The 8901-nt window shown below is 39.7% G+C and overlaps 1 long non-coding RNA gene across 1 annotated transcript; it reads right to left on the bottom strand.

Annotated features, from left to right (window-relative positions):
- Positions 1-8118: 8118 nt before the first annotated feature.
- Positions 8119-8677, bottom strand: LOC132785643 (uncharacterized). Its single transcript, XR_009632338.1, has 2 exons — positions 8519-8677; positions 8119-8465 (listed from the first exon to the last, which is right to left on the bottom strand). It is a non-coding gene; the product is annotated as an uncharacterized LOC132785643 (long non-coding RNA).
- Positions 8678-8901: the final 224 nt, after the last annotated feature.

The raw sequence follows: 8901 nt of genomic DNA, 5'->3' as shown, positions 1-8901 counted from the left end.
ATAACATAATAAAGAATTGGATTTTTTAAAAAATACTAGCTTAAAAATTATAGTAAATTGCACTTATTTTATTACAGAAACAATTCTAAGTTATTCGCCAAACATTTTATCGGAGATATGCATTCAAGCTATAGTCAAATGTGCTTGACTGTGAGATACCAACCACCCATTCTGAAAAAGACCAAAACAGTGTAGTCTTATTCTTAAAATATACCGAATATACCACAAAAATATAAAAATACCAAATGCAGTACTTGGTATGTTGACATACTAAAATACTAAATATACCAAAGTATATAAATATAGTAACACATTCAAAATATACCATTAAGTACTAAAATATACCAGATTGTCAGCAAAAGCATCTACAATCTTAATAAGTTGTCATTTTTTTCCCATACAAAAATATTCCTTATATACAAAGAATTTTTATTTGATCCAATACTCATTTACGAATTACAAAATAGTCCTTAGAAGGCTTCTCCTATTACATATATCCTCAACAATTTTTTTTATAATTTAATAAAATTTACTGAACTTTTTTTCCCCGCAACATTTGTAATGAATTTTTTCCAGTGTAGCCTAGCAAACGTAGATGCATCTAATCAATTTCCGAATGTCTAAATCAATGATTAAGAATGTCGTTGTTGTTGAAATGCCCTCAGAGCCTCAGTCGCCCAGAGATCAGACTTTTGTCTGTCTGTCCGTCTGTGTGTCCCTTTTGTCTGTTCGCGCTTATTGACAACAATTCGATGCGGCTGCGACGACAGGAAACATCTTGTAAAACTAGCAAAAGCTACATCTTGTGAACATGAAAGGGTCCACAAGGCATGAGACACCATGCCAGATTGCCGGCTTATCGAGAGCCAACAATGAGAGCAACAACATTATAATGGACAGGCCAAAACCGGCGACGCCACACGCGCGCGCTGCCATCGCTCTGCCTCCTGCTTCTCATCTCCAACTCCATCCCCATCCCCATTGTGGTCCTCCGCTGCTCCTCCTTCGACGACTTCTCCTGACCATTCATTTGGACACGCTGCGCACCGGCACCGATAAATAAAAGCAGCGCAGGCGCTGCTCTTCGATGGCCAAGAGGAAGAGGCACAGATCGAGAGTTGAGGCGACAATGAAACGTCTATTTTCCCCACATATGCCCAGAATCGACCAACCCAACCCAACACAGACGACGACGACGACACGATGACGACGACGACGACGACGACGACGAGGGCCGATCGAGGGCCGGACTAATGTACACACGAATGTGTTGCAATTGTCACGCCAAGTGAAGTTACAAATTTATGAATGCCAAAAAGGCTGCCACACAGCTTGGTTGGTCTCTCGCTTGACTCTCTGCCACAAGGCTGCCCCGGATCCACACACACACACACACACTCACAAACACACATCAGCGGCATCCACTCGCAAGAGACGACATTGCATCGTGTGTTTAAACTTGGCACGCGGTAACGGCGTACATAAAAAACCCATAAATATGTTAAGAGTCAAAGTCAAAGTCAAAAGTGTTGCGATTCGGCGTGGCAACACACACACACACACACACCAGCAACTTTCTCATTAAGAGCAAAGAGTTCAGTTGTGCGACAGGAAGGTCAAAGAATTGACAACATCAGTCGCTGCACCGGAACGAAAGAGCAACGCAATGCAAAGGATGCAAATTGAATTACATTGCAAAAAAAAAACACGAAAATAAAAGGTAGTCAGAGAGTCCAAGAAATCATTGATTTATCAAGTGTTTTCTCGCAACTTTATGACAAGTTAACAGCCACTTGAACTTTAAATTGAAATAAATTTATAAAAAGCACTTTACCAGGAAATAAATATGTTTAAGTTTAAAATTTCATTTAATAGCATAATCAAATTAAACTAATAAAAAATATGCCAAGTTATAAATCCTGCTCTTAATTTCTTTCTTAAATGTCAGGCATCTCAAATATATTTCAATTTCTGTTAGTTTTTTTTTATAGCTGAGACAGCTTAAGAAGTCGCTCCAATAATAAAATAACATTCTAAGGAGGTATTCAAATCAAACCCGCATTTCCAGAGCACCCACAAATCACCACAAATAAAAATGAGAGAAACGAGAAACGCGTTTAAATTTGGATAAAGCAACAACAACAACTCAACATTTGTGGTCTAGCTCTCTGGCTCTGTCTCTCGATTGCCAATAGTCGGGGCTAATAGCCAATTTAAATGAGATGATGGCCGGGCCCAGAGAAGAGGAGCCCGAGTCGCAATTGTAATTAAATCGCAATATGGCCAGGGCCCCAGACAACTTTTACCTGAGAAAAAAAACGTTAAACGTTGTTTGGTTTGGCTTTTGCTTTTTGGTTTTGCATTCGATACCGGATGGATCGGTATTGGAGTATGAATATGGTTGTGGCTGCTGCTGCTCGCTCTGTTGCTGCTGCTGCTCCTCAACTGAGCTCAGCTCAGCTCATCTCATTGAGATGCTGTGTGATGCTGGTCCGGGGCATTTCAATGATTTATTGAATTTAAATCACTTGTATTGGCAACAGTCCCGCTGTGAATTTGTGACATTTTCGTAAACGAAAAATGTCAGTTACGATTTTTTATTAGCCTTCACTCTTCTCCCAGCAGCAGCAGCAGCAGAGCACACAGTTTCTCTCCACAGTTCAAGTTAATGGAATAGAGAGAGAGGGAGGAAGAGGAGGTGGAGTATATTGGGTATTGGCAGGGCCTAGGATCATCTGTTGATCCAAGATCAAGTTAGGTTGGTGATGGCGTTACGGTACATGGCCATAAAGCTGGTAAACTACTGTAAAATATAGTTCAAACTCATTTCTAGTAATAAATTCCATTTGTGGCCATAAAAACTCGTTCAACAAACATACACGGAACATAAAAGCAAACCGAGCATTTTTTCAGCTTTTCATTGTCGTTGTGTTGTTTCATTTTTTTTTGGACTCTAATAAAGTTATTAACTGGCATAAAAGTGCAGTTTATGCAACAGTCTTTGGGGCCGTGAGTCTTGTTAAAAGACCATAAAAATTCAAAATCTAACACAGAGCAAGGCAATAAATGCATATAAATGCCCCTCAAGGCAACATTCATGTACCACAAAACTGATGACATGTTCGTTCATTAATTAGAAAGCGATCGATCGATCGTTCGTATATGTGCGAGAGAACCCCAAAGGCAAAACCCCCAAAAAACTACAAACCAAAAACCACAGCAAAACCGTGCGACAGCTCCTAATTAGAAAATAACCGAAATGACTTCATTAGAAAACTATAACACGCTTGTTAACGTCGTGTCTACAATGCGGGTACAGCTTCAAAATAAAAACAAAAGACACAAACAAAAACACAAATCGAAATAGAAACACAAACAGACATAGACACAAACAGAGACAACTGAAACATCAGCTTAATGATCACAACAACAGCTCAAGAAACTAAACTATCCAGTCTGGCCTATTGTCTAGGCTTTTTGTTCAACTTTTAATTATTTTATGGGCGTGCTTTTCTACCTAAAAAAAAGAGAAGAGTGTCTGGGCAAATAGGCACCCAAGGTCTCTACTATTCGACATCCCCCCTATGGGGCGTGCCAGAACAAAACCCAGAAAAACAAACGCTGCTTAGCTATGCACCGCAGTGTCATAAAGTTTTGCCCGTCATTTTATGCATTTCCAAGCTCATTATCGCGACTTAAAGCGACCATTTATGGAGACATTCCAGAGCCAATGTTTGATCTATGGCCTTTGCGCCACAGCCATGCCTGGCACTCATAAATCTCAAGCACCCAAAACCGAAAATCAAACATATTTATATGACAAGCAAATCACCTTTGCTTTTCGCTTTTACGTTTTTTGCGCTTTAGCTTAGGCGTTCTCTAGCAACACCTTCTTCTTCATGGCAAATTGAATTCAATTGGCGTCACGACTCTCTTAGGCAAAAAAATCAATTTTTATGATCAATCTCCACTTGGCGTGCCTCTAAATTGGCAAATTAGCCCCAGCAAGAGACAGAGAAAATTGCGCCAAACTGCCACAATGCACATTTTTTTTTGTTTTCTAATATACCATAGCAGAGCAATTTATTATGTTTTTCTTTTCGATTTCCGTTTTTTTTTTCTCTGTTGTTTTTGATTTGAAGACCAGAAAAACCGACCGATACATAATAAAAAAAACCTAATTAAGAAAAAATTTATATTTTGATCAGATTTTATCGCAGTTTGCGTTATCACAGCGTCGGCATCTCGATCCGAAAATGTGGCGACAAAGTGAAAAATTTCAAGAAAATATAACAAGCTGTAGATAGCTGATAAAGTTTGGACTTGAAAATACCCTAAGATGAGAAAAATTACTTTTCAGAAACTATAAGAGATAGAGATATACTTCTATCGATAGCGATCAAGTTTTTTTACATTTTTGCCACGCATATCGATAAAAAAATTTAAAACTTACAATGACAATCTGACAATCTGACAATCTGGTATCTTTTGCACTATATGGTATATTTTGAGTGTAGTTTAAATAAATATACCAAATATAACTTTAGGAATATTTTAGTGATTTTGTGCTATAATAATTTTGTATATTTTAAAAATAATATTGCTGTGTTTTCTCCCACTTGTTTACCATATAAATAAGTGTGTGAAATTTAAAATAAATATCTCAACAAAATGTTGATTTACTTATTTGCATATTCAGACTTTTCTATAACGAATTTCTTATATTTTGTTTTCACTATCAGCAACTCCTTGCATTCATATATACAGGGTATTCAAAAACGAAACAATGCACAGAGGCAGAGAAATGCTTAATTAATTGCATTTCTCTCCGAACTTCATTTCCACTTGTAGCCCTAATGACTTGCTTTGACACTTTGCCTTTGTCTTAACATGTCCGATGAAAAACAAAAAAAGCAACATCCCTGGGGCCCAGAAACCGCCATAAATTCAACGGCAATTATGTCAGTTTATTTGGAGCAAAGCGTCTGTTAATTTATGTATGCAGCATCATCACGAAAAAGAGAACTGGATAACAAACCAACAACAACAACAACAAGAATAAAATAGGCGGAATCTGGGCAGTTCACAATTAGATGCTGATTTTGGTACATAAACAGCAGGTGACAAGAAAACAAACATGCAACAGTCGCGGGTCAAGACACCAAATTTCTTTATAATGTTTGTCTAATAATGCATATTTTATAAAGCGATAAATGTTTAAATAAATGCACCAAGCCTCTTAACATATGTAAAGTTGGAAAACAGCATGAGTTAAAAAACGGTTTAACAATATTTTGTTGAAAAGATTGCACTGATTTGAAGCTCATTTAAAAAGCTGTTTAAGAAACAGCAGCAATCCAATTTGGATGATCTCCGCTGGCGCCATCTGACGGCGAAACAATGCAGACAGTATATTACTAAATTAAAAGATGTGACATAAATAATATTTTAAAACGATAATATCACTACTTAAACTTGTTCAAGTCGTATGAAAAGTATTTCAAGTATTTTCCCCCTCCCTATGTGGATATCATTGATATCATTTTAATGATATTATAAGTGCCAGGGCTATAAACAAACTGCAGTTGAGGGTGATCAGATAACTTAAGGAAGGGAGTCGCTCGCTATCTGGGTGTCTGACGCTCCGCATTTTGTGGCATGCTACCACCCAGGCGTTTGTCAACGCTGGCGCCAAGTGGATGTCAGCAAGCTGCAACCCTAGTGAGACAAAATGCCACAACTTCGGTGTGGCTTGGTGACTTATTCGCAATCTAATTAAGTTGTTTAAATGATATGTGACGCACGCTAAAGATGTCATACACATATTTGCCACGTTTAATTCCCCTCTGCCGACGGCAAAAATGCCTCAAATCGACTAGAGCGAAATGAATTGCTAATTCTGATAGATTTCAGCTCTTTTCTCTCTGACAACTTTTTGCCCACACTCTTGAAGGAAAATTTTTCTATGTACCTTGGAATCGGATCTTTCAATTTTCACTTTGATTTGCCACTTTGTATTTCGTTGTTGTTGTGTTATTTGTTTCTTTTATTTGCTGGCCATATGGCAGGTTTAGCTGCTGTGTCGTCCGGCGGCGTCCTTCACACTTGGACATCATAAATTATCCTCGTAATGAGCGGCAACAGGCGCCGCTGCCCGTCGGCTTTGGCATTGGTTATTGCATCGCATCGCATCGCATCGCATCGCATCGGCTACCCATTGCCACATTCGAATTGCATTTAAAATACATTTAAAAACGGGGCGCGCCATTTATCATGTTGGTTTATTTATTGCGTCTAGCTGGTGGATTGGGATTGCTACCGATCTGCCCAAGCGATCCTCCTTATAGCTGACTCTCGATGAATAATTGCCACCATCTACGCGGAATGTTATCAGCGCCATAATTAAATAACGCCAGGAGGTGCCAAGCTTGCGGCTTGATGCGCTCCCTAAGTGTAGCGAGAGGGTACAACAAATGACAAAATTCTCTCGCATTCTCTCGCTGCTCTCAACTCAGCTTTTCTGTTTCTGATTCTTCTCGACTGTTGATCAATGATCATGTTATTTTAATTGCCATGATCAAGCATATTCTTTGCCATATTTTCGACAGTCTTGCATTCATATTTCCATATCCATAAACGAGTCAAAACAAAAATCAATTCAACAGCCGAAACAATCGATCAATTCTATCTGCGAAAAGGCAACCTGTGATGCTTGATCACCTACTCCGATCACCTGGCAAATGGAACGTAGCAACTTCCAATTAAACGTCACGCTAAATGAAGCGTAAAATTGCCCGCTTGCTGCTGGTCTTGAATGCGGTCTACAGATCCAGACACACACACACTTGAAACTAAAGATGAGCCAAGCGATCTCGGGAGCAGCAGGGAAGACTGTGGAATGTGTGTGCGATCGCCTTGGTACCGGGCCAAATGTGACAGTGTAATAAAAAATCAATTTCACAATAAATATCTCGCGATGGCGATGCGAAACCTGTATATCTTATCACAGTCAGGCATCGCAGAGCGTGAAGTGGTACTTACGCATCGCGCAGAGGATTCAAGATCAGTTCAGTCCCGGCTTAGGACAGTGACATGAGGAGGTAGAAAGAGAGAGAGACAGAGAGAGGGGGATCAACAAACAACAAGCTGACTGCCTGGCTGGCAGGAAGGGGCAGTCAGGCAAATGAAAAGTGTGGTAGCCCAACTGTCAGCGATTGATGTAGCAGCCCTTTATCATTATCACATCTGGAGCTGAGAGCAGGTACACCACAAAAGAGACACTGTCTCGTGGCGCAGGACAAATGCCTAAGCAGCCCGTCACAGCGTCACAGAGTCTGGAGAAATCCCAAGATTAAACACTGTGACGAACACCACGAGGTTCTACTCATCTAAGCCTACTCTGTCTAGCTAACTTGCCGGCTCAGTTCAGGGCTGGGGTGGGTCTTTGGCTTCGACTGGGTAGTAAGTCATCATAAATTAAAGTGTAGACAGAGTGTAATACCAGGGGAGAGGGACAGTACTCATTTCGCATTATCTCAAACGCTCGCACATCTAGTGCCCAATCAAAATTAAAAGTTTAACGCCTCATTGTTTTCTTCTCCATAATATTCAGTATTTTAATACACATACTTCATTTTGTTTATAAAAATTATCTCTAATTAACAATAGTGCTTGATTTATCGAGCTATTATTTATCGTTACGTTAATCTGTTTTGTTTAAATATTTGTCTTCATGACTTAATAATACGAAAAATATACCAACACGGAACACACGGAATTGAAAGCCTCACAATCACAACCCCAATCAACTATAAATACAGTCACGGCTATGCCGTACTTACGCACTTTCCATCGAAGTTAGCAGGCCTGATAACCGATGAATCCGTCGTAGCATATATGATTGATGATGATAGCTGTTAAAGATGATAAAGGTTATGGTTATCAGGCTATCAATCCCTATGTACCCATGTTGGCTGTGTGAAAAGTCGAAAAATGAGTTAGTTGATCTGACAAGTACTATTTACAAATTCAATTTAATTTTTCAAGTATTCAAACCATGTTGGCACTTTTAGTGCATTTTACGATCGAAAACAATCCAATGCAGATGGTGCTGGCGGGTTTTGTGTGGAGCCGTAGATCTCTCGCCGGAAGATCTACGCTCCTTTGAACGTCTCTAGTATCGCCTTCGCTTAGCCGCTATCGAATACCGTTTGATAATCTGCAGCGAAGATTCGCTGCCGCAAGATTATCGCCTTATTCCCACTCTAGCTGGCTGTTCGCAGCGAGGTTCGCTGCCTTCACCAATTCTCCCTTAGGCTTGCAGGTTAGGGTGAATATCCGCGTGCGCTTCACTAGTGGCACCTGTTCAACAGGTGGGGGGGGAAGGCGAGGACCGCAATGTGCAACACCTATTACACTCTATGGAGGGTCTAGCGTGTGCAATTGCCAGCGGTATGACCAATAAGCTGCATAAAATAACATTTTTACCGCAAGGTCTAATCAGATTGACACTACTTACCAATCAGTGGCAAAGAGAAAATTTAGCAATTCTAAATTCTCTAAAAGAGCCGGCCAATCCAAGTTGGGACAAAAGAAAATCTCGAATGCCCAAAAGTGTTGGCATTCCTTTCTCGGTTGCAGTATTATTTTATATTTATTTTTGCAATTTTTCTTTGCAAATTTTGGTCTGATGTATTAATGTTCTCAGTGAAAAAAGTGCATAAGTGAAGATGGCTGCCCTTAGTGAGTGCTCAAAGCATCTCTGTGTGGATCAATGCAATACTTACTCCCCGTTCGATAGACTCAACAGTTGAGCTATGCTAAGTGGAGTTGCCAACTTAATTAAGGCTTTGGCGCATCAGCTGATGCTTTGATTTGTGACAATCAGATGTTTATTTGCAA

This window comes from Drosophila nasuta, chromosome 2R (genome assembly GCF_023558535.2).
Source record: "Drosophila nasuta strain 15112-1781.00 chromosome 2R, ASM2355853v1, whole genome shotgun sequence".
Lineage (NCBI taxonomy): Eukaryota > Metazoa > Arthropoda > Insecta > Diptera > Drosophilidae > Drosophila > Drosophila nasuta.
Note: the sequence above shows the minus strand (reverse complement) of the source record. Positions and strands in the feature narration are given on the sequence as shown.